At 45.0% G+C, this 27813-nt stretch overlaps 1 long non-coding RNA gene across 2 annotated transcripts; it reads right to left on the bottom strand.

The window, feature by feature from the left end:
- Positions 1 to 2623: 2623 nt before the first annotated feature.
- On the bottom strand, positions 2624 to 25034 carry LOC141047039 (uncharacterized). 2 transcript variants are annotated; one of them, XR_012219738.1, is made up of 5 exons: positions 24382 to 25034; positions 16928 to 17080; positions 15584 to 15717; positions 5844 to 5883; positions 2624 to 5703 (listed from the first exon to the last, which is right to left on the bottom strand). It is a non-coding gene; the product is annotated as an uncharacterized lncRNA (long non-coding RNA). The 2 variants fall into 2 exon arrangements; XR_012219737.1 differs by lacking the exon at positions 16928 to 17080.
- Positions 25035 to 27813: the final 2779 nt, after the last annotated feature.

Below are 27813 nucleotides of genomic sequence, written 5' to 3'. Positions count from 1 at the left end.
TCCTTACCCTATAATTAGTCCTCGCAGTGTGAATCGGCATCTATCGGAGTCATCCACCCGTTACAGCCACCGCGAGTGTCTCCTGTTTACCTTTCGCCCTGGTGAGTGCACCTGAACTCTTATTGCTCCATTACTTATGTGGCACAGGACTAATCATATCCACATGGTATATGTTTTTTGGTGCTGTTATATCTCTGTGCAAGTTTGCGGGACAGTTCACTTATTTCGTTTATAGGCTCATTTTATAGGCACATGTTTTAACCCTTTTACTCTCAGCAATTGCAACTGTGTGTGCGTGATCCATGCATTTCATGTACATTTATGTGCCCTATTAGAAACCTTATTACTTCCCTATCTAATTGGGTTTTATTTTATGATTTATTGCTTCTGGGCTGTTCAATACCCTCAGTGGGTTTCTCTCTTTTACTCCAGCTAGCTTCAATCATTTCAATATTTTGTGGTGTCCTTGAGCGCAGGTCAATTTTTTTATTTCTGTGACAAAAACACAAAACTATCAGAAAGTGGATGAGACTGCTAATGTCCTGCAGCTGGGAACATCTGTGCCACACAAGTAGTAAAGCTGAGAAATACAAAGGACCCAGAAGGGGGAAAACAACTGCACAAAGAAAAGTTCGGTGTAGAAGTTTCCGGCGGCTGCCAGGAGTGGAAGCAGGAGCCCCTCTGCCCTTACCTGCTCTGTGTCACTGAGGGTCCCTGGTGCTGAGTGCAGACTGGCAGCCGTATGCAGGCAGCAGAGCAGCGCAGTGTGTGAGCCTCTCTCTCCCGGCCAGGGTTGCATCACCTGTATAGCGGAGTGGAGGGGCATTTCAGGAATGCAGCCTGATGACGTCATTCCAAGAATAGAACCTGAAAGACGGGTGAGCGCTGAGAGCTGGTGATGCAGCCGGCTGTCTGTATAGTGGGATTATGGCAGAATCATGATGCTTCCCCTGCACAATAGCCGCCCTGCTGCTGCCATCATACATCGGCGACGTCAGCTGCCGGCCTGTGATTGGCCGACGGCTGTTAACTGTTGCCCTGTGGGAGGAATCTCCTGCACAGCAACAGAGTTTAACTTGTGCTGGTCTTGCCGTTGGCGTGCCTCTGAACTACTGGGCCCGGACACAGTGGCGATCCCTGCAACCGATATTCCACTCCTGGAGATGAGGCATTAAATAAACACAGAAGATTAAATAAATTCTGTAAAAAGCAAATCAAGGCTGCAAAGATTGAGACAGAGCGACTCATTGCCAGAGAAAGTAAAAATAATCCCAAAATATTGTTTAACTACATAAATAGTAAGAAACTAAAAAATTATAGTGTTGGTCCCCTGAAAAATAGTCTGGGTGAAATGGTGGGTGAGGATGAGGAAAATGCTAATATGCTAAATGACTTTTTTCTCAACAGTATTTACACAAGAAAATCCCATGACTGATAACATGATCAGTGATAAGAAAATTCTCCATTAAATGTCACCTGCTTAACCCAGCAGGAAGGACACAGAAAGAACACACAGTATAACAAACGTGCATGAATACTCTGTTGTAAAGTATATGTAACAGTAAGCAGCCGAAGCTTGTAAAAGTTGTTAACAAAACCAGGGTATTTAGTTGATACGTTTTTTGCAAAAAATGTACGCTAAGCCACCCCACCTCATCACGGTAACCCTTTTCGGAGCAGTCCTATCTAATATATTTAAAACCTAATCATGTGAACAATACCTTCATGAGCAGGGTTCAGAAAGGTGCTTCCCGGTATGGGCACACTGGGCAAAATGGCTTTTTATGTGTGTGTCCCAAAAGAGAGAGGCGGGGATCTCCCAAAGCTTGCATAAGCAAGAAATCAATAGATTCAGAACACATGAGACACGCATAAAAATGAACAGGTCAGTAAGACCCTGTTCACACCATCCAAAGACGAAGACACAGAAAGATCACACAGTATGACAAACGTGCATGAATACTCTGTTGTAAAATATATGTATCAGTATGCAGCAAGTGCTTGTAAAAGATGTTAACAAAACCAGGGTATTTAGTTGATAGGTTTTTTGCAAAAAATGTACGCTAAGCCACTCCACCTCGTCACGGTAACCCTTTTCGGAGCAGTCCTATCTTGCATGAGCAAGAAATTAATAAATTAAAAACACATGCAACATGCACAAGAATGAACAAGTCAGTAAGACAATGTTCACACCACCCAAAGACAGTCTTTGGGTGACGTGAACATTGTCTTACTGACCTCTTCATTCTTGTGCATGTCCCATGTGTTGTGGGACTTGCACATGAAGAGCCATTTTGCCCAGCGTGCCCATACTGGGCAGCGCCTTTCTGAATCCTGCTCATGTAGGTATTTTTCACATGATCAGGTTTAAATTCATTAGATAGGACTGCTCCGAGAAGGGTATACCGTGACGTGGTGGAGTGGCTTCATATACATTCTTTGCAAGAAAAAGTATCAACTAAATACCCTGTTTTTGTTATCTTTTACCAGCACTTGCTGCTTATTGTTACATATATTTTACAACAGAGTATTCATGCACATTTGTCATACTGTGTGTTCTTTCTGTGTCTTAGTCTTTGGGTGGTGTGAACAGGGTCTTACTGACCTGTTCATTTTTGTGCGTGTCTCGTGTTCTGTTCCTAACCCAGCAGGAAGTACGGCGGCGTCTAAAAATCACTAAAATTGACAAATCCCCGGACCCAGATGGGATACAACCCCGGGTACTGCAGGAATTAAGTACAGTCATACATAGACCATTAATTTTAATCTTTAAAGATTCCAATATAACAGGGTCTTTACCACAGGATTGGCGTATAGCAAATGTGGTGCCAATATTCAAAAAGGGGACAAAAACTGAACTTGGAAATTATAGGTCAGTAAGCTTAACCTCAACTGTGGGTAAAATCCTGGAGGGTTTTCTAAGAGATACTATACTGGAGTATCTGAAGAAGAATAACCTCATGACCCAATATCAACATGGGTTTACGAGGGACCGTTCCTGTCAGACTAATCTGATGAGTTTCTTTGAAGAGGTAAGTTCCGGACTGGACCAAGGGAATGCAGTGGACGTGGTGTACATGGACTTTTCAAAAGCTTTTGATACGATGCCACACAAAAGGTTGATGCATAAAATGAGAACAATGGGGATAGGGGAAAATATGTTTAAGTGGGTTAAGAGCTGGCTCAGGGATAGGAAACAAAGGGTGGTTATTAATGGAGCACACTTGGACTGGGTCACGGTTAGCAGTGGGGTACCACAGGGGTCAATATTGGGCCACTTGCACGATCACCTCTTGTTCCACGACTCCCGCTCGCCCTGCGGCTTTTGCGGCCGCTGCTCTGACCGCCGCTGCCGCAGCTTCCCCTGGCCTTGCTCCTGCCACCGCTGCTCTGGCCGCCTCTGCCGCGGCTCCCCATGTCACAGCACCGGCAGTTCCGGCTGCCTCCAGTGTCTCCATGCCACCCAGGGTTCCCCGGTGCTCCCGGTCCTCTGCCCGCCCCCACTGCAGGCGCCTGTCAATCAACTGCCTCTCTTCCTGTCCTGCAGTCGGCTGCTGTTCCCTCTCAGGTACGCAGGCGCACATCTAGGCACGCCCCCCTAGGCTAAGGCACCCTATCCCTTGGCCGGATACTGCTGCACCCTGACTTGGAAGTCCTGCAACGTGCCCTATATCAGGCAGCCTCACCCTATGCTCTCTGCCTGACTATCAATTGTGGTTCACGTTTGATATCGGGTCCACACTCTCCTGCGTTCCTCCTGTCTCTGCGCTTTGTACCTTTCCTGGTCCTCCGCTAGTTCCCTACTTGTGTCCTCCCTGTGTTCCCTTTCTAGGTCCAGTCCGTTCCTGCTTTTGTCTGCCTGTTCCACTGTCTCTCCCAGAACCCATTCCTGCCTCCTCCCTTGCCATCCACCTCTGTCCCCGCGGCTACAGTAGTCTCCCCTGTGGTCGTCGCCATCTCCCATCTGCTTGCCTGTACGTTCCCTGGCTGTGTCTCCTTCCGGCTGTTCCCAGGTATCAGCTTTCGCGGCGATAGTCTCCCTTGGGTCTGCCCCTAACGCTCCCTGTATAGGGGGTGGTACACCTGGCCAGCTCACCCAAGGAAGGTTCGTCGTCGCGGTCCTGAGGGTTCGACTCCTGAAGCTCTCCAGTCTCACAGTATAGTCAGGCCCTGGACCCCGCTGGTACCTCGACCCTGACTCAAAAGGAACTCCTGTTCTTACAGGAGAACCAGATGAGGATAATGTCCTTCCTCACATCCATGGAATCCCGTCTGTCTTCCTTACAGGCCTCTGACCCCACTAGCGCTCCCCAGATGGCGGGTCTCCAGCAAGAGCTCGCACACCAGCGTGACAGTCAGGCCCATATTTTAAATTACATGGCCTCAGTGGATAACCATCTCCTGGCTCTCCAGACAGTGGCCTCTGCTCCAGCCCAGGTGGCAACCCCCCACCCACCACCCCGTTTGGCGAAACCCCCACTATATAACGGCAATCCCAAATTATGCAGGGGTTCCTGAATCAATGTCAGCTACACTTCGAGCTGTCCCCTCTGCAGTACCCTACTGACCGGGCCAAGGTGGCCTTTGTTGTGTCCCACTTGGAGGGTGAAGCCTTAGCTTGGGTAAACCCTCTCTGGGAGCGGGACGACCCCATTGTCTCCCAACTCCCCATTTTTTTGGATACCTTTCGTAAGGTGTTCGATGAACCAGGTCGCTTGGTCTCTACTACCGAGGCGCTGTTTAATCTCCACCAGGGCACGCTCTCTGTAGGTCAGTACGCCATTTGGTTTCACACCCTGTCCTCAGAGTTGGGGTGGAACAATGAGGCCTTGTTGGGAGTCTTTTAGCGGGGCTCTCTGGTCGAGTCAAGGACGAGTTGGCGGGACGAGATACTCCAGCCTCCCTGGAGGATCTGATCTCCTTGGCCACCCGCATTGACCTACGCTTTCAGGAGCGATCCCGAGAAGCAGCTAGAGAGAGAAGACCTCGCGTTCTTCCAGCCGCCCGTAGTCCACCCCGCACCCGTTCAGTGTCGTCTTCTGCGGCTCCTGCACCGGAACCCGTGCAAGTGGGTCGTCTCAAACTGGTGGAGGAGTGTCAGAGAGAGAGGGTAGAACAGAGGCTCTGCTTCTATTCTGGAAGTGCAACCCACTTCCTCCGCTCCTGTCCTATACGCCCAGGAAACGCCTCCGCCTAGGACAGGTAAGAGAGGCCTCCCTAGGTAATTGTGATTCCTCTCTACCCTTGATTCTTTCTGTCCTTTTGCTTATATACTCCAAACGTTCATCTGAGTGGGCTTACGTTGATTCGGGTGCAGCTGGCAACTTTATTCAGTTCAAGGCGGTTAAGAGACTTCGGATCCCTGTCCGATCCCTGGAGACTCCTCGGCATATTGCTTCGGTCGACAGTTGACCCTTGCGGATATCCGTTACTCTGGTCACCGAAGAAGTGGAACTTAAGATTGGAGCCTTACACCGGGAGAAGATAGTCTTTTATGTGCTGGCCTCGCTATCATACCATCCTCTTGGGCCTACCCTGGTTGAGAACTCACGAGCCTATCTTGGACTGGTGCTCCGGGGATATCCTGCGTTAGGGACAGTCGTGTCAAGACAAATGTCTGTCTTCCGTTCAACCGAAGAACTTCATGCCTCCCACTTCTGTCTCTACAGATTTACCTTCAGCCTATTGGGCTTTCGCTGACATCTTTAACAAGAAGGATAGAAGAAATGATTCACTGCCCTCAACAACTTGATAGTATGCAAAAATTCGTAATTTTATTCAAAGTGTACAATCCATCAAAGAATGTGCCCAAACAAGATTAGGATATGTACAATCAAAAATACCTGGCGTTTTGATCCTCCCGGATCTTAATCATGGGGTACACTAAAACGAAAAAGAACGTTGAACAATAATTATACAGTAAATATTCAAATATATACAAGACATAACCAGAGGATGGATAGATAACAAACAATGTATATATACAATGACAAATATATAGAAGGACAAAAGAACAAAAAGACAGAAACATACAAAAATATTACTGAAGCGTTGCTAACCAGCTATAGCATTTCGTTTTGGTTGATTGACAAAAATGAAAAAATTGAAAAACTAGCTTCAGGAAATTAAGAGACTAGAGACTATTAATTTACCTTAATGGAAATAGTAGCGGACCTAGGGCACTTGGACAGGATATACGTCCCCTTAACCCCTTCTCTACCAAGGGTGGTTTGCACGTTAACTACCGGGCCAATTTTTACAATTCTGACCACTGTACCTTTATGAGGTCATAACTCTGGAACGCTTCTATGGATCCCGGTGATTCTGACATTGTTTTCTCGTGACATATTGTACTTCATGTTAGTGGTAAAATTGCATTCAAATAACTTGCGTTTATTTGTGAAAAAAACGGAAATTTGGCGAAAATTTTGAAAATTTTGCAATTTTCCAACTTTGAATTTTTATGCCCTTAAATCACAGCGATACGGCACACAAAAAACTTAATACATAACATTTCCCACATGTTTACTTTACACCAGCACAGTTTTGGAACCAAAATTTTTTTTTGTTAGGAAGTTATAAGGGTTAAAAATTGACCAGCGATTTCTCATTTTTGCAACACCAGTTTATTTTTAGGGACCACTTCACATTTGAAGCCACTTTGAGGGGTCTATATGATAGAAAATACCCAAAAGTGACACCATTCTAAAAACTGCACCCCTTAAGGTGCTTAAAACCACATTCAAGAAGTTTATTAACCCTTTAGGTGCGTCACAGGAATTTTTTGAATATTAAAAAAAAAATGAACATTTAACTTTTTTTCACAAAAAAAATACTTCAGGTTCAATTTTCTTTATTTTACCAAGGGTAACAGGAGAAATTGGACTGCAAGACTTATTGTGCAATTTGTCCTGAGTACGCTGATACCTGATATGTGGGGGGGAACCACTGTTTCGGCGCATGGCAGAGCTCAGAATGGAAGGAGCGCCGTTTGACTTTTTCAATGCAAAATTGGCTGGAATTCAGATCGGACGCCATGTCACGTTTGGCGAGCCCCTGATGTACCTAAACAGTGGAAACCCCCCCAAGTGACCCCATTTTGGAAACTAGACCCCCCAAGGAACTTATCTAGATATGTGGTGAGAACTTTGAACCCACAAGGGCTTCACAGAAGTTTATAACGTACAGCGGTACAATTAAAAAATCATATTTTTTCCACAAAAATGATCTTTTCACCCCCAATTTTTATTTTTCCAAGGGTAACAGGACCCTAAAAGTTATTGTGCAATTTGTCCTGAGTACGCTGATACCCCATATGTGGGTGTAAATGACTATTTGGGCGCATAGCAGAGCTCGGAAGGGAAGCAGCGCCATTTGACGTTTTTGGCTAGAATTGAGATCGGACACCATGTCGCGATTGGAAAACCCCTGATGTACCAAAACAGTGGAAACCCCCCACAAATGACACCATTTTGGAATCTAGACCCCCCAAGGAACTTATCTAGATGTGTGGTGAGAACTTTGAACCCCCAAGGGCTTCACAGAAGTTTATAACGTACAGCAGTACAATTAAAAAATCATATTTTTTCCACAAAAATGATCTTTTCACCCTCAATTCTTATTTTTCCAAAAGTAACAGGACCCTAAAAGATATTGTGCAATTTATCCTGAGTACGCTGATACCCCACATGTGGGGGTAAACCACTATTTGGGCGTATGGCAGAGCTCGGAAGGGAAGCAGCGCCATTTGACGTTTTTGGCTGGAATTGAGTTCGGACACCATGTCGCGTTAGGAAAGCCCCTGATGTACCAAAACAGTAGAAACCCCCCACAAATGACACCATTTTGGAAACTAGACCCCCCAAGGAACTTATCTAGATGTGTGGTGAGCACTTTGAACCCCCCAGTGCTTCACTGAAGTTTATAACGTCCGGGCGTGAAAATAAAAAAATCGTATTTTTTCCACAAACATGATCTTTTAGTCCCCATTTTTTTATTTTCCCAAGGGTAACAGGAGAAATTGGACCCCAAAAGTTGTTGTCCAATTTGTCCTGAGTACGCTGATACCTCATATGTGGGAGAAAACTACTGTATGGGCACACGTTGGGGCTCGGAAGGGAAGTAGTGACGTTTTGGAATGCAGACTTTGATGGAATGGTCTGCGGGTGTCATGTTGCGTTTGGAGAGCCCCTGATGTACCTAAACAGTGGAAACCCCCCACAAGTGACCCCATTTTGGAAACTAGACCCCCTAATGAACTTATCTAGATGTGTGGTGAGCACTTTGAACCCCCCAGTGCTTCACAGAAGTTTATAACGACCGGGCGTGAAAATAAAAATATCGTATTTTTTCAACAAACATCATCTTTTAGTCCCCATTTTTTTTATTTTCCCAAGGGTAACAGGAGAAATTGGACCCCAAAAGTTGTTGTCCAATTTGTCCTGAGTACGCTGATACCTCATATGTGGGAGAAAACTACTGTATGGGCACACGTCGGGGCTCGGAAGGGAAGTAGTGACGTTTTGGAATGCAGACTTTGATGGATTGGTATGCGGGTGTCATATGCGTTTGGAGAGCCCCTAATGTACCTAAACTATTGAAACTCCCCACAAGTGACCCCATTTTGGAAACTAGACCCCCCACCGAGCTTATCTAGATGTGTGGAGAGCACTTTGAACCCCCAAGTGCTTCACAGAAGTTTATAACGCCTGGGCGTGAAAATAAAAAAAACATTTTTTTCCGCAAAATTATATTTTTGCCCCCAATTTTTTATTTTCCTAAGGGTAACAGGAGAAATTGGACCCCAAAAGTTGTTTTGTAATTTGTCCTGAGTAGACTGATACCCTACATGTGGGGGTAAAACACTGTTTGGGCACATGGCAGAGCTTGGAAGGGAAGGAGCACCATTTGACTTTTTCAACGCAGAATTGGCTGGAATTGAGATCAGACGCCATGTTGCCTTTGGAGAGCACCTGATGTGCCCAAACAGTGGAAACCCCCAATTATAACTCCAACCCGAACCTCAACACACCCCTAACCCTAATCTGAGCCCTAGCCCTAACCCTAGCCCTAACCCTAACCCTAGCCCTAACCCTACCGGGAAAATGGAAATAAATACATTTTCTTTTAGTTTTATTATTTTTCCCTAACTAAGGGGGTGATAACGGGGGGTTTGATTTACGATTTATGGCGGTTTTTATGTTTGGCGGCTGTCGCACGCTAAAAGACGCTTTTTATTGTAAAAATAGTTTTTGCATCACCACATATTGAGAGCTATAATTTTTCCGTATTTTGACCCACCGAGTCATGTGAGGTCTTATTTTTTGCGGGACGAGTTGACGTTTTTATTGGTACCATTTTCGGGCACGTGACATTTTTTGATCGCTTTTTATTCCGATTTTTGGGACGCAGAATGAACAAAAACCAGCGTTTCATGAATTTCTTTTGGGGGGGTGCGTTTACAACGTTCCGCGTGCGGTAAAATTGATAAAGCGGTTTTATTCTTCGGGTCAGTACGGTTACAGCGATACCTCATTTAGGTCGTTTTTTTATGTTTTGTCGGTTTTTTGCAATGAAAACTATTTTATATAAAAAATAATTATTTTTGTATCGCTTTATTCTGCGAGCTATAACTTTTTTATTTTTTTGCGGATGATGCTGTATGGTGGATTGTTTTTTGCGGGACAAGATGACGTTTTCAGCGGTACCATGCATATTTATATGCGTCTTTTTGATCGCGCGTTATTGCACTTTTTGTTCGGTGGTATGATAATAAATCATTATTTTTTGCTTCGTTTTTTATTTTTATTTTTTAAGGGGTTCGCTAAAGGGGTTAACTAATGGGACAGTTTTATAGGGCAGGTCATTACGGACGCGGCGATACCTAATATGTGTACTTTTATTGTTTTTGGTTTTTTTTATTTTGAAAAAATGGATTTATTGGGGAATATTTTTTTTTTTTTTACTGATTTATTTAGCGATTTTTTTTAAATTATTTTTAACACTTTTTTTTTTTTTTTTTTTACTTTATTACCTTGTCCCAGGTGGGACATCACTGTCCTGTGACAGATCGCTGATCTGTCACATCACAGATCACTGTGACAGATCAGCGATCTGTCACAGGCACTGCTGCAGACTTCCTCATGCCTGCGCTTTGCAGGCAGTGAGGAAGTCAGCTCCCTGCAGGCCCCCGTCGCCATCTTGGATCCGGGGGCCTGTAGGGAAAGAGCCCCCCGCAGCAGCGCTGCACATTGCGCTGCCGTGGGGGGCTCAGGGAAGCACGGAGGGAGCCCCCTCCCTGCCGATGCTTCCCTTTAACCCCCGGTACACCGCGATCGCGTTTGATCGCGGTGTGCAAGGGGTTAACGTGTCGGGGGCGGTCCGTGACCGCCCCTGACACATTGTGCCGGGTGTCAGCTATGATAATTAGCTGACACTCGGCCGCGATCAGCGGCGCTCACCACGTGGGCGCCGCTGATCGCGATGACGTAATATTCCGTCCATGGTAATTAGGTCCATGGACACATGGACGGAATATTACGTCAATTGTAGGTAAGGGGTTAAGGTAGGTACTATAGGTGAAAATATATATATATATATATATATATATATATAACTGTTAGTTGCTACATATAGATAGAGTGACAGGCTAAGAGAAAGGTACATGGTATACCTGGAAGGCTTAGAAAATGTTGAAAAGGGCTCAAGTGGATGCTGCCAGATTTTCATAGCGGAAGTACTATAGGTACTAAAGATGAATATATATATATATATATATATATATAAATCAAAAAAAGGGCAGCACTACCAAAATTAAATAGTTGGTGCAAAACCTATTCAGCAGTGTCCCAACAGCCAAATTAACAAAAGTAAAAAAAATAGGCAGCACTCAAATTAAATGTGAAAAAAAAAAGTGGATACTTTACTGATCCTCAAGTGGCAACGTTTCAACGGTGACCCGTCTTTATCAAGCAATGTGCTCATAGTCAGTACAAACTTAAATAGTAGTAACACATGTGTATACAATTTCAATAATTAATCTGTTTTACATATTCAAAATGGCCATTGCCATAGTAACATTTACAGGTGCTCCATACAACATATGTGCATATGTCCGAAGATCTAGATTACAAAGTGCAACAGTGCATATACAGTGCTTTAAAAAGACTCAGCTTGTCAATAAAAACGATCATGACACAACTTATGAAGGTACTAAGGCTTATATAGTTAAAGAAATGGTATACTTTACTCATATCCATGCAGCTCTCTGTCACTGCTGGCAATTAGCTGTGGTCAGTGTTGTTTGTCGCTGCCCAGCTCCAACATGTGATTCATCACTGCAAGGCCGATCAATGCAGGATACCTGAGCATGCTCACTAAACATACTGTTCAGAACTGCCATTTTCCTTCAGGGCGCCACAGCCCTTTTGCTGATTCCATGTAGATACATGTATTAGTGCCTGGGGTTGCGGATTTACAACTGGAAAGGTCACAAACCCTAGAGGCACCCACCAAGGTGACAATATGGTTGTGTTGCTGTTTTTACAAGAGATAACGACCTCACATAGTCTCTCTTTACAGCATTACCCAATCCTGAATACCCTTTCACCACCAGATGTCACTCTCTATGCAGTTCCCATTCACTCTATTACACACATACCAGGCATTAGTACACTGCAGTGAAATGGCCATGAAACTCATTCTATAGAAAAATGAAAAAATACATATTTTTACATAACGCCTTTTATTAAGTGCCCTTCATAATCTTGTAGTCACTATCTTCACAGCATCATAGAACTGGAAAAAAAATAAAAAGGATATAATTATAAACATATCCATATATAGTAAAATATCAATAGCACTTACATCACACAGAAGTCAGGTTACATGGAAAGTTATAACCAAAAAAGGTAAGTTTCTCAATACATATATACCTTAAAATCAACGTTTAATCCTGCCGGTTTTAATGTCCCCAATTCGTATATCCATCTCATTTCCAATTTTTTTAAAACTTCCGTACGGTTCCCTCCTCGTCTATGTACCGGTACATAATCTATAATTCTAAATCTCAGATCTTTCTCTGTATGTCCTTGTTCATTAAAGTGCTTAGGGACAGGCAGATCTTTGCGTTTTTTCCGTATGTCGCACCTATGCTGATTTAACCGTGTCTTCAGATCACATGTTGTTTCTCCAATATAATAAAGTGGACATGGACATTGTAACATGTATATTACATAATCTGTGTTGCACGTTAAAAAATGTCTGATGTTTAATGTATGTCCTGTACGCGGATTTTGGAATGTGGAGCCTTTAAGCATTAATGGGCAGTTTACACAAGATAAACAGGGAAAACAACCCTTCCGCTGAGTATTTGTTAGAGTCAACTGCTTAGTTTGCTTTAATGACCCAATGTCTGCTTTAATCAATCTGTCACCCAGACTTCTACTCTTTCTATATGCAAGAATTGGTTTTTTTTTAAATTCCTCTATTTGTGGACACCCCTTATTCAAAATCGGCCAATGGTTCATTATAATTTTAGATATTTGTGGACTTTCTTCACAGAAGTTACTTACAAAAGGAATTCTACTCATATCATCCCGTTTTTTCTCCTCAAACAAATCTCTCCTTTCCACCTCATCCAGTCTCCTTTTTTGTTTAGCCAATATACTTTTGGGGTACCCCCTCTGTACAAATTTTTTACTCATATTGTCGACTGTCTCTGTTAGTTTTTCATCTTTGCTAACTATTCTCTTAGCACGTAGATATTGACTATATGGAATTGCATCCAGCATTTTTTGTGGGTGATGACTAGAATAATGGAGGAGGTTGTTTCGTCTTCAGTTTCAACGGTGACCCGTCTTTATCAAGCAATGTGCTCATAGTCAGTACAAACTTAAATAGTAGTAACACATATGTAAAACAGATTAATTATTGAAATTGTATACACATGTGTTACTACTATTTAAGTTTGTACTGACTATGAGCACATTGCTTGATAAAGAAGGGTGCCTTTTCCAAACTGCCATTTTTAGATCTCTCCACAGGTGTTCTATGGGATTCAGGTCTGGACTCATTGCTGGTCACCTTAGAAGTCTCCAGTGCTATCTCTCAACCCATTTTCTAGTGCTTTTTGAAGTGTGTTTTGGGTCATTGTCCTGCTGGAAGACCCATGACCTCTGAGGGAGACCCAGCTTTCTCTCACTGGGCCCTACATTATGCTGCAAAATTAGTTGGTAGTCTTCAGACTTCATAATGCCATGCACACGGTCAAGCGCAGTCCAGTGCAAGAGGCAGCAATGCAACCCCAAAACGTCAGGGAACCGCCGCCATGTTTGACTGTAGGGACCGTGTTTTTTTCTTTGAATGCCTCTTTTTTTCTCCTGTAAACTCTATGTTGATGCCTTTGCCCAAAAAGCTCTACTTTTGTCTTTGGAGATGGACTTGTAGCCTTGAGATTGCTCATGCTTCCTCACAATTTGGTTTCTCAAGTCCTCAGACAGTTCTTTGGTCTTCTTTTCTCCATGCTCAATGTGGTACACACAAGGGCACAGGACAGAGGTTAAGTCAACTTTAATCCATGTCAACTGGCTGCAAGTGTGATTTAGTTATTGCCAACACCTGTTAGGTGCCACAGGTAAGTTACAAGTGCTGTTAATTACACAAATTAGAGAAGCATCACATGATTTTTCGAACAGTGCCAATACTTTTGTCCACCCTCTTTTTTATGTTTGGTGTGGAATTAAATCCAATTTGGCTTTAGGACAATTCTTTTTGTGTTTTTTCATTTAAGACAAATTAAATGAAGATAATAACACTAAAGAATTTGTGTTTGCAATCATTTTCAGGAAGAAACTGAGTATTATCTGACAGAATTGCAGGGGTGTCAATACTTTTGGCCACAACTGTACATATAGACAAAATGACAGGCTAGGAAAAAGGTACATGGTATACCTGGAAGGCTTAGATAAAGTTGAAAAGGGCTCAAGTGAATGCTGCCAGGTTTTTGTAGTGGAAGTACCATATATATGTTTTGGCTGGATTAATGAAAAGAAAATAAATTAGCATAATGTCTATAAAGATCATTAGAGGTATATACCAAGTTCAATAGTATACCTTGTGGTAGGGCGGTTTTCGCCTGGGGCTGTAATGGCCGTCATGTAATAGTTTCCACCTGTAGAGTGAGTGGCACACAGTGAAGGAAATGTTACCAGTATCAGGGTGCAATATAAAATGCACTTGAGTGCCGCAGGTTACCTGGGGAGTCCTTGAGATAGGGAAAGAGGCGGTAAAGGCGATGCTCCCGCGCCCTGTCCTGGGGTGGATGGAAGACTGTGCTGGTCCGTGGCATGGCGGGGTTTAAATGCCGCGCTGTGTACGGCCGGACCGGAAGTGCGTCATCCGGCCCGGAAGTGACACAGCACTGTATTGAAAGGAGACACCGTGCATGCACAGTGGTTGCAGAGACCGCGATAATATATGAATGACCGCGCTTGTGCGGCCAAAACGAGAGCTGCAATGTTATTGCAGCATTGTCATGGAGAAGGGGGCGTACTTGTGTGCAGACAAAGGCGTAGTAAAGGCAGAAGGGGGGAGATAGGAACATTGCACTGAGGTCGGGCTGATATTCTAATGGTGGATAGGATAGATTACAGCAAGGGGCAGCATATTAGTAATATATAGGTTGTAATAAAAAGCAATCTTGTAGATGGGGAAAGACATTGAAGAAATACTAATGAAAATGAAAAACAGAAAATAAAAAACAAAATGATAAAAATAGAAATAAGAAAAAGCAAAAAGACAAAAAAAATGAAAAAATTATGAAAAATGAAAAAACACAAAAAAAGGGGGGGAATAATAAAAAATTAAAATAAAAATAAAAGTAAAATTGGAAAAATAAGATAAAAGATAGGTTAATCATAGAAGACATTATGCTAATTTATTTTCTTTTTCATTAATCCAGCCAAAACTAATATATGGTACTTCCACTACAAAAACCTGGCAGCATTCACTTGAGCCCTTTTCAACATTATCTAAGCCTTCCAGGTATACCATGTACCTTTTTCCTAGCCTGTCGTTTTGTCTATATGTAGCAACTAACGGTTATATATATATATTTTTATCTATAGTACCTATAGTACTTCCGCTACGAAAATCTGGCAGCATCCACTTGAGCCCTTTTCAACATTTTCTAAGCCTTCCAGGTATACCATGTACCTTTCTCTTAGCCTGTCACTCTATCTATATGTAGCAACTAACAGTTATATATATTTTCACCTATAGTACCTACCTAGAGGGGACGTATATCCTGTCCAAGTGCCCTAGGTCCGCTACTATTTCCATTAAGGTAAATTAATAGTCTCTAGTCTCTTAATTTCCTGAAGCTATTTTTTCAATTTTTTAAATTTTTTTCATTTTTGTCAATCAACCACACCGAAATGCTATAGCTGGTTAGCAACGCTTCAGTAATATTTTTGTATGTTTCTGTCTTTTTGTTCTTTTGTCCTTCTATATATTTGTCATTGTATATATACATTGTTTGTTATCTATCCATCCTCTGGTTATGTCTTGTATATGTCATGCTCACCTGTTTTAGCTGTCAGGAGTGGCGTGACAGGCGAGCGTCAGTGGGCCCTGAAGATGCTGAGACTCCAGGGGAAGGTAACTCTTGGTGGCCGGGCAGGGGCGCAGTATCTGAGGTCAGGAAAACGGTCACAGGACCTGCGGGAGGGGAGGAGCGATGGAGAGGCACTCAGTACCCGCAGGACCTTCCACCATGTGACCGCTTGTCAGAGGAGGGGGCGGGGCTTACCCCCGGGACGCAGCGGTGACAGGCAGGAGACTAAGTCACACAGGGGCTGAGCAGCGGCGATAGTCAGATAAAGCAGGGGGTCATACACAAATCTAGCAACGCAGTACAGACTCAGAATGGCAGAGGATCATCAAGTGCAGCAGAGGGTCAGACACGGGTCAGGCAACGCAGTACAGAATCAGGATGATAGCAGTCAGGGGAAGCAAAGGGTCATACACTGGTCGAGCAGTACAGTACCAAATCAGAAACCAAGAGACGTAAACCAAGTCCAGAACAGATCATACACCAAACAACGTACGAGAACAGGCGAGAGGCACTAGTGATGCAGGGTCGGGCACACTCTAGTTAGGAATATAAACGACAGGGAGGGGTGCTCACCTAAGGCTATAAAAACCCTCCCTGGCATCAAAGAGAGGCTCTCCCTATTAACCCCTGCACCATCTGTCCAGAATCCTGAATAACTCATGACAGTACCCCTCCTTCAACGGGGGGCCTCCGGACCCCGAGGCCTCCCCGGGTATAGCGCATGATACGCCCTGACCAGACGATCTGCGTGCACTGACCTGGCCGGTACCCATGATCGATCCTCTGGACCATACCCCTTCCAATGGACGAGATACTGCAGAGAACCACAAACCCATCGAGACTGCACAATGTTTTGTACCTCAAATTCCAGATGACCTTCCACCGATACCGGGGGCGGTAACGGTGTGGGTTCTTCCCTCACCGACCCTACCAGTTTGAGTAAGGATCTATGAAAAACGTTATGCAATTTCAAAGAAGACGGAAGGAGCAAGCGATAAGCCACCGGGTTAATCACTTCCGTAATCACATAGGGACCAATGAATTTGGGGCCCAGCTTCGCGGACGGCAGTTTTAAAGTTATGTTTCGTGTCGAGAGCCATACCTTATCCCCACAGTGTAGGGTCTGACCCGGATTCCTCTTATCAGCAAAGTGTTTGTACTTTTCCTGCGCCTTCCCAATACTTGCTCGAACCTTAGCCCACAGATCACCAATCTGTCTAACCGAATCTTCGGCCCCCGGACAGTTTGAATCCAAACTTGAAAACTCACCAAAATGCGGGTTTAATCCCAGATTAATGAAAAAAGGTGACCTACCAGTGGATTTATTAATCCGATTATTAAAAGCGAACTCCGCCAAGGGCAATGCGTCACACCAATCATCTTGCAATGTTGAAGTCAAACACCGGAGGATTTGTTCCAATGACTGATTGGTGCGCTCCGTTTGTCCATTGCTCTCCGGGTGGTATGCTGAGGAGAAAGACAGAGAAATTCCCAACTTCCTACAAAGAGCTTGCCAAAATTTTGCTATAAATTGTGTCCCCCTATCGGACACAATATTAGTAGGTACCCCATTGAGACGAATGATTTGGGAAGGAAAATGCTTAGAAAGAACCTCGGCTGAGGTTAGTTTGGCCATGGGTATGAAATGTGCCATTTTTGAGAATCTATCCACGACTACCCAGATCACCGTGTTACCCCGGGATGGAGGGAGATTGGTGATGAAGTCCATGGACAGATGAGTCCATGGTCTTCTCGGAATTGGTAAAGGTACCAATTCCCCGGCCGGCCGGAAATGAGAGCTCTTAAAACGGGCGCAAACCCCACAGGCTGTGACCTGCTCCTTAATTTCTGCAGACATAGATGGCCACCAAAACACTCTTTTTATTGCCTCACATGTGGCTGCAATACCTGGGTGAGCACCCAACTTAGAGTCATGAAACTCCCATAACAACTCAGAACGTAGATGCTGTGGTACAAACAATCTATGAGGAGGCTTGGCCCTTGGAGCTAAAGATTGAGCCCCCACAATCTCCTGCTCCAATTCTGATGATAGCTCTGCTATAACCACCCCGGGTTGAAGAATGGATGACGGTGGCTCGGGGGCAGACACTGGTTCAAAACTTCGTGACAAAGCATCCGTCTTCATGTTCTTAGATCCAGGCCGGAAGGTAATAGAGAACTGAAACCGAGAAAAAAAAAGTGACCACCGGGCCTGTCTGGGAGTCAATCTTTTCACTGTTTTAATGTACTCCAGATTTTTGTGGTCAGTGATGACCGTAATTGGATGTTCTGCCCCCTCCAAAAAATGCCTCCATTCTTCAAAAGCCAGCTTTATTGCCAGGAGCTCCCTATTTCCCACATAGTAATTTCTCTCCGCCGGAGAGAATTTTTTGAAGAAAAATGCACAGGGTCTGAGATTAGTCAGAGTAGCTGGTCCCTGAGACAAAACAGCCCCCACCCCCACCTCGGAAGCATCGACCTCCACAACAAAAGGCAGTGATGGATCAGGCTGTACCAGTATTGGAGCGGACATAAAACAATTTTTCAGAATCAAAAAGGATTGTTTGGCCGAGAGAGACCAATCTTTGTTATCGGCCCCTTTACATGTGAAGTCGGTGAGGGGTTTCACTATCTGTGAAAAGCCTCTAATAAATCTCTGATAATAATTTGCGAATCCCAAAAAGCGATGAAGGCCCTTTAGGTCCTGGGGTTGAACCCACTCTGCAATGGCCTGCACCTTTTTGGGATCCATCCGAAACCCCTGTGGAGAAATTATTAGCCCTAAGAAGGTTAGTTCCTGAACAAAGAATGTACACTTTTCCAATTTGACAAACAATTGATTCTCCCTGAGTCTCTGAAGAACGGTTTTCACATGTGATAAATGAGAGTGCTTGGCAGCTGAATAAATCAAAATATTGTCTAAATAAGTGACAACAAAGCGGCCAATTAGGTGCGCAAATATTACATTGATAAAGTTTTGAAAAACTGCTGGAGCATTAGAGAGGCCAAATGGCATCACAAGGTTTTCAAATAACCCCTCAGTGGTGAGGAAAGCAGTTTTCCATTCGTCTCCCTTTTTTTTGTTCGTATCAAATTATACGCCCCCTAAGATCTAATTTGGAGAACCACTTTGCTCCCGAGAGTTGGTTGCACTGATCTGGAATCAAGGGTAAGGGATATGCATTCTTGATGGTAATTTTGTTGAGTTCTCGAAAGTCGAGGCAGGGACGCAGGCCACCATCTTTATTTTTGACAAAGAAGAATCCCGCTGCTATTGGGGAAACTGAAGGTCTAATATGTCCTTTACGGAGACTTTCTGCAATATAATCTTTCATTGCCAGACGCTCGGGCCCTGACAAATTAAATAGACGGGCTTTGGGTAATTTGGCCCCAGGGATCAGGTCAATGGTGCAGTCGTAGGCCCTGTGTGGGGGTAATGCCTCGGCCTCGCTTTCGGAGAACATGTCCTCAAACTCCTTCAGGTATTCCGGAATACCCTCCGGACAAATAGAAGACTCAAAGACAGGTTTTGCAGGGGAAACACAACAAATAGTTTTATAGGAACAGTCAATACAATTCGGGCCCCATTTAACAATTATTCTTTTCTCCCAATCAATTACCGGGTTGTGCCGTTGAAGCCACGGCATGCCCAATACCAGCCCTTCGGGCAGATTGTCCATCACAAAACATCTTATGTCCTCAACATGGGAGGAACCAACCTGTAAAACGAAATTATTGGTCACATAACAGATACCTGAACGGGTGAGAGGGGAAGAGTCAATGACTACTATTTTCAGGGGGGGTCTCCAACCTGACTGTCCCTATCTTGACCCTGGAGACGGTGCTGGAACTGACCAAGTTCAGGGATGAACCGCAGTCCACCAAGGCTGTAGAAATAAAACGATTGTCTACCACCAGTTCGATATTAAGCAAAAAATTTAGGGCATGAGGAAAAAAGTACCTCAAATCAAAATCAAATCAAATTTATTATCGCCAAGTACATATTACATATATACAAGGAATTCTTTGTGGCAAAGAGGCAACATAATATATAACAACAGATACAACAAGTAACATCTAACAAGACAGATACAGTATATAGTCTACACATGACGATTTAATTGTTGAACAGAGAGTGGATAGAAGCTGTTCATATGGCGGTTGGTGCTGCATTTGGGGACTCTGAAGCGACGTCCTGAAGGGAGTAGTTGGAATGAGGAGTATCCCGGGTGAGAGGGATCGGATGAAATTTTCAATGCGTGGGATCGAATACTCTTATCATAAAGATCCTGGATTTTAGGCAGGGGGGAACCTATAATTCTCTCTGCTGTTCTGAAAGTCCTTTGTAAGCGGAGTTTGTCATGCGCAGTGGCTCCCCCATACCAGACTATCAGAGAGGAACAAATCACAGATCTGATGACAGCATTAAAGAATAAGATCAGCAGATTCTTAGACAAACCATATCTTTTCAGCTGACGCAGGAAGAACATCCTCTGTTGTGCTTTTCTTATAACAACATCCACGTTTTTCCCCCATTTAAGATAATGGGAGATGATAACACCAAGGAATTTGGTCTCTGTGACCCTAAGAACCACTTCGTCATGGATGTAGATTGGAAGTATCTCATGTTGATCTTTCCTAAAATCCACAACCATCTCAGCAGTTTTTTTAGTGTTGAGTACAAGATTATTGGCTTTACACCAGTCACATATTCTTTCCACCTCACTCCGATACAAGTCTTCAGCATTTCCCCTGATGAGACCAATCAGTGTCATATCATCGGCAAATTTCAAGATTTTTACTGAGTCTGCTGAAGAGATGCAATCATTCGTATAGAGAGAAAACAGTAATGGGGACAAAACACACCCCTGAGGTGCCCCGATGTTTGTGACCAAGGTGTCCGAAGTGAATGGTCCAACTTTTACACTCTTTATCCTGGCTGTCAGGAAGTTATAAATCCACAAGCATAAGTTGAGAGGGACTCCAAGAGCTACCATTTTCTTATGAAGTAAATTCGGATCAATGGTATTGAACGCTGAGCTAAAGTCCATGAAAAGAATCCGGACATATGAGTGCAGTTCATCTGTATGATCCAAAATGTAATTCAGTGCCAGATTAACAGTGTCGTTTGCTGAACGATTCTCCTTATAGGCAAACTGAAGCGGGTCCCATAGCTTCTGTGTGAATTTTATCAGGTGGGACATCATAATTCTTTCAAAGACTTTCATAGCTACAGATGTGAGTGCTACTGGTCTATAGTCGTTCAACTCAGAGGATCCCACTTTCTTGGGGACAGGGATAATTGTGGAATTTTTCCAACACTGAGGTACAACGCACTCTTTCAGTGACACATTGTATATATTTGTCAGTATAGGGGCAAGCTGGGTAGCACATACTTTCAGACACATTGGAGATACACCATCAGGGCCAGGTGCCTTCTTGACCTTAAGTCCCTTTAGGATGCGTATCACCTCTGCCTCGGAGATCACTACTTGGGTGTTGCACAATGAATGATCTTTATATGAACAGACTGAGGAGCTTAGAGATGAATAGCCACTGTGTGTAGAGCTTGCCTCAAATCTGCAGTAGAATTCATTTAACTCTGCTGCCAGACTTCTGCTGGGGTTCACTATAGTGGGGTGGCTTTTATAATTGGTGACCTCTCTTAATCCTCTCCATGCAGATCTAGTATCTTTTGATGAGAACCTTTCCTCCAGAATCTTTGCATACTCGTGTTTGGCTAACTTGATCTCTTTAGATAGAGAGTTCCTAAGTTTCTTGAATTCAGTAATATCGCCTGCTTTATAAGCCTCCTCTTTTCTCTTACGGATCAACCTGACTTTATTTGTAAACCACGGCTTGTTGTTTCCCCGAAAGTGGACAGATTTGGATGGAATAAACGTGTCTTCACAAAAACGGATATATGAGGACACTGCATCAACCCATTCATCCAGACCCGAGCATGTTTCCTGGAATACCTCCCAGTCTGTGCATTCAAAGCATGCTTGTAGTTGCAATTTTGCCTCCTCAGACCATGTCTTCTTTGTATAAACTGTAGGTTTGGATGTTTTCAACCTTTGCCTATAGGCTGGAATTAAATGAATTAGACAATGATCTGAAAAGCCCACTGCTGCTCTCCTCCCTGCCCTGTAGGCCCCTTTTATGACTGTATAGCAGTGATCAAGCGTATTGTTCTCTCTCGTGAAGCAGTTTATATGTTGAGTAAATTTGGGGAGATCCAGGTTGAGTTTTCCTTTGTTAAAGTCCCCCATTACGATCACAAATGCTTCTGGAGATCCTTTCTCCCATTCTGATATTTTGCAAGCTAATTCACCAATAGCAGCTTTAACAGATGCTTGAGGGGGAATATATACTGCAACCAGAACCATAGATGAAAACTCTCTTGGAGAGTAAAATGGTCTATAATTGAGTGCAAGGTACTCTAGATCTGGAGAGCAACCTTTTCCCAGTATGTTAACATCACAGCACCAGCTAGTGTTGATGTAGAGACATACCCCACCCCCCCTTTGTTTACCTGAAGCTACACAATCAGGGTCAGCTCTGTAGATAACAAAACCAGGTAGATCCAGACTACAATCAGGGATGGTCTCATTCAACCAGGTCTCAGTAAAACAAAGAGCAGCTGAATTGGCCATATCAGATCTCATGTTACAAAGTAAGCTCAGATCCTCCATTTTGTTAGATAAGGAGCGGACATTAGCCAAGTGGAGTGAAGGAAGAGCTGTTCTGAACCCTCTCCTCCGAAGGCGTGCCAGGACGCCTCCTCTCCTACCTCTCTTGCAGTACACCTCTACAGGTTTCACAGAAGTAATGGATTTTATGTACTCAATTGTTGAATTAGCAATCATGCTCCAAGAAGGGGAGTCCATGAGAAATTGCGGATGATTCCACAATAATAAATCGTCCCTTGAAATCATAAGAGTAGGTTTACAGAGTGCAGTGGCCATGATTACACTCAGCTTGTAGCTATAAAGACTGAACAGTCACAGCTTAGCAGAGTTAAATGTACAACTTTCCATAAAGGGTGCTCCCAGCACTGCTGGGGGGGAGGGCATGGGTGCAACAAGACAGAGACATCAGGGGACACGCCAACAGTCAGTCCAAACCTGCCCAGCTCACCCCTTCAGCTCCACCTGGACCACAAGATCTCCAGAACATCTCCAGCACCGCACACTCCACCAGCTTTCCTATCCCGAGATCATCTGCATGCTGGAAATGGGTACAAGTTGTAGGAAAGTTGGCAGGCAGCCAGCAGCTTCACTCTCTCCCAGCTGAAACCAGGCACGGAGCTCCACGAGGACAGAAAGACACCGGTCCCAGCTGGTCGCAGTCTCCACACAGTCTCCACACTACTCCCAGCTCTGCCAAATCCTGTAGTCCTACAGCTCCACGTGGACCACAAGATCTCCAGAACAACTCCAGCACCGCACACTCCACCAGGTTTCCTATCCAGGGATCATCTGCTTGCTGGAAATGGGTACAAGTTATAGGAAAGTTGGCAGGCAGCCAGCCAGCAGCTTCACTCTCCCAGCTGAATCCAGGCACGGAGCTCCACGAGGACAGAAAGACACTGGTCCCAGCTGATCGCAGTCTCCACACTACTCCCAGCTCTGCCGAATCCGGTAGCTACGCAATGGTGAGTGAACCAAAGGGAGAATTAACAATTAAACGGGGTAAAAAACTAAAAAACTCAGGAGCCTCATGCCAGAGCAGCCATCTCCTCGGCGCGCCTCCTCCTCCTCCCTACCTGAGGGTCTGGGCAGCCTCCTCGATCACTACCCAGACCTAGTAGTTTCCCGACGGCTTGGCAGGCGCCGGACAAGACAGGCAGTCTCTCCTCCAGTGTCCTGATTCCCCGCAGTAGAAACATAGTTGTTTATCACGCCGACATCTCCTCTACTTTTCTCGGATCGAGGTGGCGCCAATTTCCATGGGCACAGAACTGGCCTCCACCTCCTTGCTTCCGAAGAACAAAGATGTTTCAGAGTGCATCACTCCTCTGGCTCTCAGCCGGCGATCCATCCGTACCGCCTGGGTCATAGCCTCGTCCAGAGTATCGGGAGGCGGGTGCAGGGCCAGAGCGTCCTGAAGGCGTTCCGACAGACCTCTACGAAAGAGTCCCCGGAGTGCAGCATCATTCCAAGTGACTTCGTCTGACCACCGCCGAAACTTCGAGCAAAACCACTCCGCAGAGTGCCGACCCTGACATGCCCTCATCATCATGTCCTCCTCCAGGCGTACTCTGTCAGGCTCGTCATAAATACGGCCCAAGGCCTCAAAGAACGCATCTACAGTCATACGTTCGGGTTCTGTATGTGCTAGTGAAAATGCCCAAGCTTGAGGGGCACCCCATAGCAAGGAAATCACTACCCCCACCCTTTGAAATTCTCCCCCAGACAAACGGGGCCTCAGAGAGAAGAATAATTTGCATCCCTCCCGAAAAGCCCTGAACTCCTTTTTGTCTCCGGAAAAGAAATCAGGTAATTTAACCGGAGATTCAGGGGACGTGAGGGACACATCCCTCTCAGGAGCCATAGCCCCATGCACAGTACTGACCAGCTGCTGCTGAGTGTGCGCCAGACTTCGTTGTTCTACGTTCATTTTTTGGAACATTTGTGAAAGCTGCTTAACTTGCTCGGATAGAGCCTGCATTGGATCCATGAGGATAACACACACTTCCCTTTTTTTTTTTTTCCTCTTCAGAGGAAAAAAAAACCTGAAACGATCATTTATAATGTCACGCTCACCTGTTGTAGCTGTCAGGAGTGGCGTGACAGGCGAGCGTCAGCGGGCCCTGAAGATGCTGAGACTCCAGGGGAAGGTCACTCTTGGTGGCCGGGCAGGGGCGCAGTATCTGAGATCAGGAAAACGGTCACAGGACCTGCGGGAGGGGAGGAGCGATGGAGAGGCACTCAGTACCCGCAGGACCTTCCACCATGTGACCGCTTGTCAGAGGAGGGGGCGGGGCTTACCCCCCGGGATGCAGCGGTGACAGGCAGGAGACTAAGTCACACAGGGGCTGAGCAGCGGCGATAGTCAGATAAAGCAGGGGGTCATACACAAATCTAGCAACGCAGTACAGACTCAGAATGGCAGAGGATCGTCAGGTGCAGCAGAGGGTCAGACGGGTCGGGCAACGCAGCACAGAATCAGGATGATAGAGAGCAGTCAGGGGAAGCAGAGGGTCATACACGGGTCGAGCAGTACAGTACCATATCTGAAACCAAGAGACGTAAACCAAGTCCAGAACAGATCATACACCAAACAACGTACGAGAAAAGGCGAGAGGCACTAGCGATGCAGGGTCGGGCACACTCTAGTTAGGAGTATAAACGACAGGGAGGGGTGCTCACCTAAGGCTATAAAAACCCTCCCTGGCATCAAAGAGAGGCTCTCCCTATTAACCCCTGCACCATCTGTCCAGAATCCTGAATAACTCATGACAGTATTTATTTGTCATAGAGTTCTTTGTCATAGACTCCTTCCCCTGGAGTCTCAGCATCTTCAGGGCCCGCTGACGCTCGCCTGTCACGCCACTCCTGACAGCTACAACAGGTGAGCGTGACATTATAAATGATCGTTTCAGGTTCACACTCAATTTAGTGTGATTGATTAACGAGCAGAGAGAGCCACAAAAAAAACAAAAAAAAAAAAAAACTTAGCCTTAACCTCCTATATATTCAGACCTAGCTAGGGGGAGCATTTATGCAGGGGTGGCATTTATGCACATGTAATCGAAGTACTTCTGGCAGTTATAACATGGCAGTTAGACAGGGCAAGAGACAGGTAAGATATTTATATACATCTACTCTCTGTACATTTGGAGTACAACAAATATATACCATATGCATTTGTGTAATTTTTATCCTGGCCGCTGCATTCACACACATCCACCGCCCTGGCATTAACTCTCCACACTCCATCCATATTGGCCCCTCGCTTCTTTCCTCTCCTATGTATAGCACTCATGCTCTTTTCACATTGTTAAATTGCACAGATCCAGCCAGTCCCACCATTCAACACCAGAGACGCTCTCACAAATCACTTAACCATCTGCTCACTCTTTCTATCCTCCTTCTCCTAGTTGCAGGAGACATTGCTCCCAACCCTGGTCCCCCATGTTATAGAAAGTCAAACCCCCCCACTGCTACACTCAGAAACCCCTCTAATCTTATTAATATTCCCTGCATGCCATCTGTCTCTCTTAATTGTGCACTTTGGAATTCTCGCTCAGTGTGTAACAAACTCTCCTTCATTCATGACTTCTTCCTTTCTAATTCTCTTAACCTTCTGGCTCTTACTGAAACCTGGATCCAGCAGTCAGATACTACCGCTGCTGCTGCTCTTTCATACGGGGGGCTACACTTCTCTCATACCCCAAGATCAGACAATAGAGCTGGTGGAGGCGTTGGTCTGCTCCTATCACCAAAATGTACCTTTCAGGTTATCCCTCAAGTACCCTCACTTGTCTTCCCTTCTTTTGAGGTCCATGCCGTCAGACTCTACACCCCCTTCTCCATGCGAGTGGCGGTGGTGTATCGTCCTCCCGGCCCCTCCCATCAGTTCCTGGATCATTTTGCCACTTGGCTTCCACATTTTCTCTCCTGTGACATCCCTACCCTCATCATGGGAGATTTCAACATCCCCATTGCTCTTCCCCTCTCCCCATCTGCTACTCACCTTTTATCTCTAACCTCCTCATTTGGCCTTTCGCAGCTTACTAATTCTCCAACGCATGAAGACGGAAACTCCCTCGACTTGGTCTTCTCTCGGCTTTGTGCAGTGGATGATTTTGCAAACTCCCCTCTCCCGCTCTCTGACCACAATCTTCTTTCATTCTCTATAAAGAACTGCCAGGCTGCTCAGGTCACCCCCACTGTCCAAACTTATAGAAACATACAGGCCATTAACACCCAGAAACTTCTGAAGAACTTGCAGTCTTCATTGGCCCCTATCTCCTCCCTCTCATGTCCTGATTCTACATTGAAGCATTACAATGAAACACTTCAAACTGCCCTGGATGAATTTGCACCCCCTATAAATAGAACACCACAACGCAGACGGCGACAACCCTGGCACACGGTGCAAACACGTTTCCTGCAGCGGTGCTCCAGGTGCGCCGAACGTCTGTGGAGAAAATCCAATCTACACGAAGATTTCATCCATTTTAAGTTTATGCTTAGAACATACAACACTGCCCTTCACCTCTCCAAACAAACCTATTTCAACACCCTCATCATCTCACTGTCCAATAACCCGAAACGTCTCTTTGACACTTTTCATTCTCTACTCAATCCAAGAGTACAGGCCCCAACCACGGAGCTCTGAGCTGATGATCTGGCCAATTACTTCAAAGAAAAAATTGACCAGATCCGACAGGAAATTATCTCCAAATCCCCTCATACCATGCACTGTCCTCCCTCCCCCACTGCATCTAACTCACTCTCTGATTTTGAACCAGTCACAGAAGAAGAAGTAAGCAGGCTCCTTGCATCTTCTCGCCCAACTACTTGCACCAGTGACCCATTTCCGTCACATCTCCTCCAGGCCCTTTCCCCTGCTGTCACCCCTCACCTAACTAAAATATTTAACCTCTCTCTCTCTTCTGGTATTTTTCCCTCCTCATTTAAGCATGCCATCATACATCCACTACTTAAAAAACCATCCCTCGACCAAAACTGTGCCGCTAACTATAGACCTGTCTCTAATCTTCCCTTCATCTCTAAACTCCTGGAACGCCTGGTCCACTCCCGTCTTATCCGCTATCTCTCAGAAAACTCTGTTCTCGACCCTCTCCAATCCGGTTTCCGCTCTTTACACTCCACTGAAACTGCCCTCACTAAAGTCTCTAATGATCTGCTAACAGCTAAATCAAATGGTAATTACTCCATGCTAATTCTCTTGGATCTCTCTGCAGCATTCGACACTGTGGATCATCAGCTCCTCCTCACTATGCTCCATTCCATTGGCCTCAAGGACACCGTTCTCTCCTGGTTCTCCTCCTATCTCTCCGACCGCTCCTTTACTGTTTCTTTTGCCGGTTCCTCCTCCTCTCACCTTCCCCTTACTGTTGGGGTTCCTCAAGGATCGGTTCTAGGCCCCCTCCTCTTCTCCTTGTACACTGCCCCTATTGGTCAAACAATCAGTAGATTTGGTTTCCATTACCATCTCTATGCTGA

The sequence above is a fragment of the Dendrobates tinctorius genome, unplaced genomic scaffold (genome assembly GCF_039654945.1).
Source record: "Dendrobates tinctorius isolate UK_male_01 unplaced genomic scaffold, ASM3965494v1 ptg000126l, whole genome shotgun sequence".
Lineage (NCBI taxonomy): Eukaryota > Metazoa > Chordata > Amphibia > Anura > Dendrobatidae > Dendrobates > Dendrobates tinctorius.
Note: the sequence above shows the minus strand (reverse complement) of the source record. Positions and strands in the feature narration are given on the sequence as shown.